Genomic DNA, 8,216 nt, shown 5'->3' with positions numbered 1-8,216 from the left:
CACTTAAGAGCATGAAATGCTTTAACAAACACATCTCAGTGGACCCTGTAATAACCTCATCCGATAGCTTGGCGCTTCTGGGAGTAGAGTGTGGGGGACACTCGTTTTACACAAGCAGCCGGATTTCTCTCCTTGCCCTTTCCCTTGAAGCATTTCTGTGCAGATCAATTGGCTCTCCCCCCTGTCCAACCTTTTCTCAGGAGTATGGCTCCCCTAATGCTATCATTTCGATGTGAAAGGGTAGAACTGCTGAGGAGTCCGTGCGTTCATTAATTTCAAGTCCATTTGAGCCAGAGTTTAATTTGATACCTGGTAACAAGGCAACGTCCCTCGGCAGGATGTTCCTTTCCCATACGCCTCTTAAGTAAACCGTGGCTATTTTCAAAGATAATAATGCCCAGATACGTTCTTTATTTTGGTCAGAGTTTCACTCATTGAAATTTTTTTAATGCACATTTTTGGTTCAAGGGGCTTGAGCTTTGAAGGCGGAAACCACAGATCAGCTCACACAGTTTGTTTAGACCTTATGCGCTACTACCTTCCACCAGAAAATCTCCACGATGACCCTCTACCTAAAGAGAACGGCGTTAACCGAAGGAATTTTTCCTTGGCTTGAGAGCTTTGTCTTTTGATGTAGCCATTTCTTTCTCCCATTTTCTGCGTCAACAAAATAGACATCAATTTAAATCTCGCCAATCCACACTCGGCTGGAATATGCTGTTTGCTTTCAAGGGCAATTCTAATATATAAAAAAAAAAAACCCAAAAAACCTGGCCAAAGTAAAACAAATGCTGGAAGTTGGGGAGGAGGAGTAAGGGAGTAAGGCTTTACAGGGTACAAAATAAAGCCTGACCTGTTCATGGAAAGAAAGTACAAATTGCACATAAATGTGTGTGAAAATTACAAGTTTGTCTTTTTTTTTTTTTCTTTCCTAACAAACTGTAGCTCAGGTGTTCTACAGTTAATTGGCCCTAGGCCATTTAGATGCAGCTTAAAAAAAAATCATCCCCCCCTTTACTTTACAGTAGTGATCTTCTAGACACAAAGAAATAAGGAAACAATTTCACTTTTAAAAGGGACAGTGTCACACCCTTTTCATTTTTTTCCTTCCTTCTTTGTTGGGGGGAGGGGGAGTCGAAGCGGGGTGTGATCCGATGTGTCATCTTTACTTGCACAGTTCCATTTCTGTGCTTGTATTTTTTTTTCATAACGTTAATGTCAGCTTGATTCTCTCAATCTGTCTAAGAGCACAATGATATAACGTCCACCTGCCTTCAGAAGCACAAGGATTGTTTTCCGGTTCCCCTCGGAAGAGCTCTTGCAATTTCTCTTCGATGTAATTCTTCGATTTGATGACGTAAACACAAGAATCATTCACCAGGAGATGCATTTTAATCACTTCTTATCGGCACTGATATTTTAAGGTGCGTGACAAGCACATTACAGGCAAAACAGATTCTATGCACAAACCATGGAACTTTAAGGTCTTTGGTGCTTTCCAATGGCTGAAAACCTCATTTTTTTTCCCTCTTGCCCCTCACATGCTGTTTAATTAATGGAGACTTTTAGAATGAAGAAATTGGGGTGTAACCAGGAAGGGAGAAGCAGGAATACAGACTGAGCAGCACTGTGCGTTTGGGGAGTACTGTGTATTTGCTGCTGGGGATATGGTTGGTTGGTAGAGTGCTTGCCTCCTCTCACTGAGGCTAGGGTTCAATCCCCAGACCCTATAAATTATGTGCGGTGATGCAAATCTGTAATCCCCACACTTGAATGGTAAAGGCAGGAGGATCAGGAGTTCAAGGTCATCCACCGCTATAAAAATTTTTTTTTCTTTAAACCTATGATGTTCATTTAAATATCTAACAAAATGCAAGCTTATCCTAAAGGTGATATACTGCTTTCCACGTAGAAACTCTTTTTTAAAGAACATGAAAAGTAAACCCCTCATTCTTCCACTGAACAACCACTGTTAGCTAACATTTAATGCATCTAGCACAGTTTTCAAATCATGTATGGATCACTCTGTGTATGTTTTTGAAGCTTAATTCTCTCTCCAGAAATGATATTTTCTTTTTTAATATTACCATGAGCAGTTTTTCATACACTGAGAGTCCCACTAACACTTTTCCCATTGCACAAATAGGTTATTTAAGCAATTTTGAGGACAAGCTGACCTCTCCAACACAAATCCCAGTGTCCTAACCCAGGCTGCATGGGCTCCACAGACAGCACCAGATCAGAAAGACAGCGAAGAAAGCAATGGAACAGCCTTTTCTTTTCTTTTTCTTTTTCAGTTTTTTGAGGCAGGCTTTTCCCGTGTAGCCTTGGCTGTCCTGGATTCACTTTGTAGACCAGGCTGTCTTGGAACTCACAGAGATCTACCTGCCTCTGCCTCTGCCTCCCTGAGTACCTGGATCAAAGGTGCGCACCACCATGCCCAGCTGAAGCCAATCTTAAAACAAAAGCCAGCAAGCATGGGAGAGAATTGTGAATAAGAGAGGGGATTTGGGATACAAGGGGGAAAACGTTGCTTGTCTGTAGTGGTCTGCATCAAGCTGCGTTCAGTGCTCCTTTATCAGACAAGGGCCTTCCCAACCTGAGGGCTGGCACGGAAATCAGAAACAGAGGGACACAGTGAACTCCTGCCGGAGAGTGAGTACTTGTTTAGGTAATCCGTGTGGCAGTGTTTGGAAGCATTCAAGCGGAAGGCGCTCTGATCCTCATGGCCCCAGTGGAGACAGCAATTAGATCCCTGGGAGATCCCTGGGGCTGGGTGATGAACATAATCTTGAAAGGGGAGGGACAACAATTTATCATCCCTTTAAGGATGAGAAAGAAGCTAATGAGGGTGAGGTGGGTTCGCTTGTCTCTACCACACAGTAGGGCAGCTTTCCAAGACTTCAAATCCTCCTAGGCCACTTTCATGATTTTACCCTGTTCTCCTGCCAGTTTTAGCTTTAAACGTTACTGCTTTGTTACACTGTTGCAATTGGAAAACAGTATCACTTGCTACAAAGGCAAGGGGACTTTGTGAATTCAATGAGAGTAAGTGCTCAGAGAAAAAAACGCTTTAGGGGATGAAGCGGTTAAAAGTGCCCCTGCTCTCACAGAGGGTCTGAGGGGGTAGGGTACAGTGTTCAACTCCCGCGGACAGCTCACAGCTCACTCTAACTCCAGTGCCAATGGACCCAGCGCCCTCTTCTGGCCTCTGTGGGCACTGCACGCCCTTGTACACAGACATAAATGCAGACAAAACAGTAATGCATAAAAAATAATAAAAATAAAATTTAGTGAAGCTTAGATGCTGTTGCTTACCAAAGGCTCCGGAGCCTGAAGTCAGCTTTCTGTTTGTTTAAGAAAGAAAGAACTGTCCTGGACTGGGTAGGAAGGGATTAAATAGGGTTAAAAGCATTACCAACAAACCCAGACTGTCAGTTTCCAAGGACTTCCCCAGACTGCAAGGAAGTTAAATCACTCTCACTATGTGAGTCAAAGTTATTTATATCACCTAACGTACTGCCCAGGGGCCCACACCCCAGCAAATACTGCACTAGAAGAAGCCGTCCTAGGTAAAGAGAGTGGCCTCTGGTGTGGCCCTAAACCAGCCTTAAGAGCTACTGGGGAGCAGAGGCATTACCCTCACCCTTATGTTCCATAACTGTGTGGCACACTGGTCAGAATTCATGCCCCCACATTCATGAACTCTCCTGTTATGAGCTGCATTGTGTAGGTCAAAACTGTTTCTGCTTTGTTTTGCTTTGTGAGGAGGGTTGAAAGGGTGTTGAGACAGTCTTGTCCTTCTTCCTTTCCTTCCTTCCTTTCTTTCTTTGTTTTGTTTTTCGAGACAGTGTTTCTGTGTGTGATCCTGGCTGTCCCAGACACCCTTTGTAGACCAGACTGGCCGGGTAAGCCCACAGATCCACCTGCCTCTGCTTCCCCGAGTGCTGGGATAAAAGGCCAGCCTAGCCTTGTCTTTTTATGTGGCTAAGAATGTACTTGAATTCCTGATCTTTCTAGCTCAATTTAACATGTGCTGGGATTTCAAACCTGAGTCACCACTCCCAAACAAAACACTTATACTGAAGTCTTTTTTGTTTTGTTTTTGTGGTTTTTAGAGATAGGGTTTCTTTGTGTAGCCCTGTCTGTCCTGGAACCCACTCTATTCACCAGGTTGGCCCCGAACTCAGAGATCCACCTGCCTCTGCCTCCAGAGTGCTGGGATTAAAGGTGTGTGCCAGCACCGGTGACCAGGCTACACTGAAGTCTTAATCTCCAGTAGCTGAGATGGTAACTATCGAAAACGACGGACTAGTATTCTGAAAGTAGACTACAGACACACAGAGAGAAGGAAGTCCAGGCGAATACAAATATGACCTATAGACTAACAAGAATTGCCTTAGAAGAGAATGGGGCAGCTCGCTGCTACAGCTTGCAGCTCTATCATGCTCTCCAGCCCCAAGAATCACGGGAAAGAACATTTCTGTTTAAGCTGCTCAGCCTACACTTCTGTGGTGAACCAACATAGTTCCTGAACGGAACGAATTGATCCTACATGCCACACACCCTATGGCATGCTGAGAGAAAGGAAGTCACCTACCTAATGTCTAATGTCAATAGCCTCAGGTTTCCAGGACCAATCCCTGCTAGGCAAAGAGCCACCCTGTGTTGTATTCCCATTTAAGAAAGTATATGAGCATCAGAGCACATTTGGAAACACTTAGGATGGTACACTAAAATTTCTATAATACCCATGAATGTTGTTTTTTTGTTTTGTTTGTTTGTTTGTTTGAATATTTGAATTTCCATCTTCAAATCCAGTGGAACTGTTTTATGCATAATTATAAATAAAAGGCTGTAGGCACTGTTTTTTAAACTCTGCTTTAGGTTCTTTAAGCATCTATCTCCCTATCCCCAACCGTAGGTCCTAGAGAAAGGTCAAAAGGGACAGGGGACATAGACCTATTTAGACTTAGCTCCAGCTGCTTACAGTCATCAGGTTCTTTGGGAAAATACCAATCTTCATCATCAGGATATCTAGTAGTCCCGAAAATGGCAAATGCAGCAAGTTGAACAAGCAGCCTTCTTCCTCCTCTGTCTCCAATCTGTCCTCTGGGCTCTCATATTTATCCCCTCTCATAGCCCTCAAAATTAAACCTCTACAGCTGGCAAAGATACCCCCCACACACCCACACCCATACACCCACATCCACACACCCACCCATCCCACCCCACCCCACCCACACACAGAGTTTCCAGCTTTTCTCATCTGTGGACAAACTAAGGCAGTCCCACATCCCATACTTGGGATTAAAACAAGAACATATTTACATAACATAACAGTTTCTAAAGAAACCCAAACTTCTACTACAAAAGGCCAATCCAGGGAATCACTCAAGTAGTTACTGACAACATTCAAAAATGTTTTAAAGTCTAAACTGTCACTGAACATATATTCAAGGCAACAGGATAATGACATTAATACAGATTACTGTAAACACGTCAAACGATGACTTTCATCTAAGCATCTAAATAAGATGGTTTTGTGAATAAGACTGTATGTGGAGGGGCTAAGGAGACAGCTCAGTTGCTAAAAGCTTGTGCTGTACTTACACAGGACCCAAACATACACTTAAGTCAGGTGGCTCACAATTCCTAAAGGATTCAACAACCCTGGCCTTCATGGCACCTTCATTCACAGGCACGTATTCACAACTTGAAATAATAGAAAGACAATATTTAACAAGCGTTATGTTGTAAATCTTTTTTTGCTCGTTTTAGACAGGATCTCACTATGTAGCTGGCCCCAGACTCACAGTGTTCCATCTGCCTCTGCCTCCCATGTGCTGGGATTAATAGCTTGGGCCACTATGCCCACTACAGTGTAAATTTTTCAGTCACCTGTCACTTGGAAGCAAGTGTCTGTGCAAGCGCATAGAAACAAAAGTGTCTTTTAACCACGGTTCAAGGTTGTGATTAAAAGAAAGACTGGTGACCCCTGAAGCACCAGTTCAGCTCTGCACAGATTCGATAGCAGCCATGTTTCAACGATAAGCACGACTTTCCTAGGAAAAAACAAAAATTAAAAAGAAAAATGCACGGGCACCTAGAAATCACGCCATCACAAAAACAACTCTATTTTAACTTTTGAGGCAGGCTTTAACTCTGTAGCCCAACTGACCTCCAGCTTGTGATTTTCCTGCCTCAGCCTCCTGGTTGCTAGAGTTAAAGGCACGTGTCCCCATGCACGGCTTCCAATGTTGATGGCCTACCAGGTTTAGAATAAAAAGTTCTATTCAGTCCTACAGGGGCCACACACTTGTATATATGTGTACTTGATACATATAAACTGGACCCTGTTGACTGGAAATTCCCCATGCGCTGGAAAGTGAGCAAACATACCTTTTTGTTCAATTCAGTCTTAGCTTTCGGAGTTTAAAAGCGTTTATAAAATCTCTTCAAGACACTATCTGTATCATTATTAATAAAATGTGTCACAAGCGTTCAAACATTGTTAGCTCATTTTTCTGAAGCCTTGCAATAGAGAGGCTTTGAGAGAATTCATTGAGAGACTATAGGAAAACAACCAAAGACCCTGCCCCAAAGGAGTTGATTATAATTAAGAAATCAAATATCTTCACAAACAAGTAGTAAATGTGGGAGGAGAGCAGGGTTTTATAGACAAAAAAAAAAATGGCATTATAATTCTGTTCTTATACAAAGGTTTCACACCACCCACTCTTTCTGTACGAGTTAAAAGAATGAGAAGTTCATCTTTTTTTTTGTTTTTTTCATCATACATTCCTCATAGCTTGATCTGAGTTACCCTTCAGGAATAGACAATCAGGGGGACTGAAGCTCTGCAGGATAGCACTTGCTTAGCATGTGCAGGGTCCTAGGTTCAGTTTTCAGAGCTGCAAAACAAATAAAGGGGCACAAGAGTGTCTCACCAACATACACACCAAGTCAGAAAGGAAGTCAGAGGAGAGCCAGAATAAACACTGTGGTGTCTGCCTCTGTTTTACAGTTCACAGAGGCCGAGGGGATATGCCTCAGATCTGGTTTTGGTGATTCAGAACCAAAGCCTAACCCTAGTGATTGCGTCTATTAACAAGAAATCTGCATTTATGGCTGAGGCTGTAGTTCAATGGCAGGGAACTTGCTTTTATGAATGATTGCATAGGTTCAATTCCAAACCCTGCCTGAGGAAAACGTGCATTTATTTAGTTCATCTTCAGTAGATTAAAAAAAAATAGGTATTGGAAATAAATTACCATAAAAGTTAACTGACATATACATATGGATAAATACATATATGTAGGTACATACATATCATGAAGCTCCATCTGTCACAGTTTTACCTTCTATGCTTTTATCTTTCTCAGGCACTTGTTTTCCAGGTTATGAGACGGTGGTGGAGCGCTCTGCTTCTCTGTCAAATACTTTACAGCCAATGTACTAAAACCCGGTGAGCCCGTGTCTGAACTTACCGAGTTCTGCAGGAAAACAATGGGAAAGCATTCATTTGGGGAGGCTGGCTCTCCCAGCTCGACAGGCAGAAACCTAATTAACGTGTAATTGGGGATGCAGGTGGCTCCGTGATTCCCACGAAGGCCTGTGCAGCTGCGCTGATTTACCTAGGCGCTTCCAGTCTTTCCTGTAAGGAAAACAGACAATAGTCTGTACGCTACCATCTTAGAGCAGGAAGGAATGTAGGGAAGAGAGTTCACAAAGGCCCTGACCTGCGTGCAGTTAAGGTCTGTCTTCTTTGGCCTTCGTCTCACCGAGAGGAAAAAACTCCATCTATCAATACACTAAGTAGGGTCAGGTGTGGTGGTACACTCCTTTAATCCCAGCCCTCAGGCAACAGAAGCAGGGGGTTTTCTGTGAGTTCAAGCCCAGTCTGGTCTACATAATAAATTCAAGACCAGCCAGGGCTGCATAGTGAGAACCTGTCTGAAAACAAAATAAAAAGAATTAAATGAATTAATTTTATACCAATCATCTGAAATTCGTTTTGAGACTAGAAAGCAAAGCCTTTTGAGTGATTCTGCCCTAGAAATTGTGCATCTTTTTTCCTAACAGAACTTTAGTAACTTACCTGCACATTTGAGAATCAAAGTCTACATAACGAGTTTCAGATCAGCTGGGGCTACCTAGAGACCCTGTCTTAAAAAGTTAAAATAAAACCAAACAAACAGAAAGAAAAGAAAACT

General features: G+C 42.7%; 1 long non-coding RNA gene across 1 annotated transcript; it reads right to left on the bottom strand.

Annotated features, from left to right (window-relative positions):
* Positions 1-6,663: 6,663 nt before the first annotated feature.
* On the bottom strand, positions 6,664-7,946 carry LOC132652121 (uncharacterized). Its single transcript, XR_009589607.1, has 3 exons — positions 7,743-7,946; positions 7,491-7,657; positions 6,664-6,914 (listed from the first exon to the last, which is right to left on the bottom strand). It is a non-coding gene; the product is annotated as an uncharacterized LOC132652121 (long non-coding RNA).
* Between the last annotated feature and the right edge of the window lie 270 nt (positions 7,947-8,216).

The sequence above is a fragment of the Meriones unguiculatus genome, chromosome 2 (genome assembly GCF_030254825.1).
Source record: "Meriones unguiculatus strain TT.TT164.6M chromosome 2, Bangor_MerUng_6.1, whole genome shotgun sequence".
Classification (NCBI taxonomy): domain Eukaryota; kingdom Metazoa; phylum Chordata; class Mammalia; order Rodentia; family Muridae; genus Meriones; species Meriones unguiculatus.
Note: the sequence above shows the minus strand (reverse complement) of the source record. Positions and strands in the feature narration are given on the sequence as shown.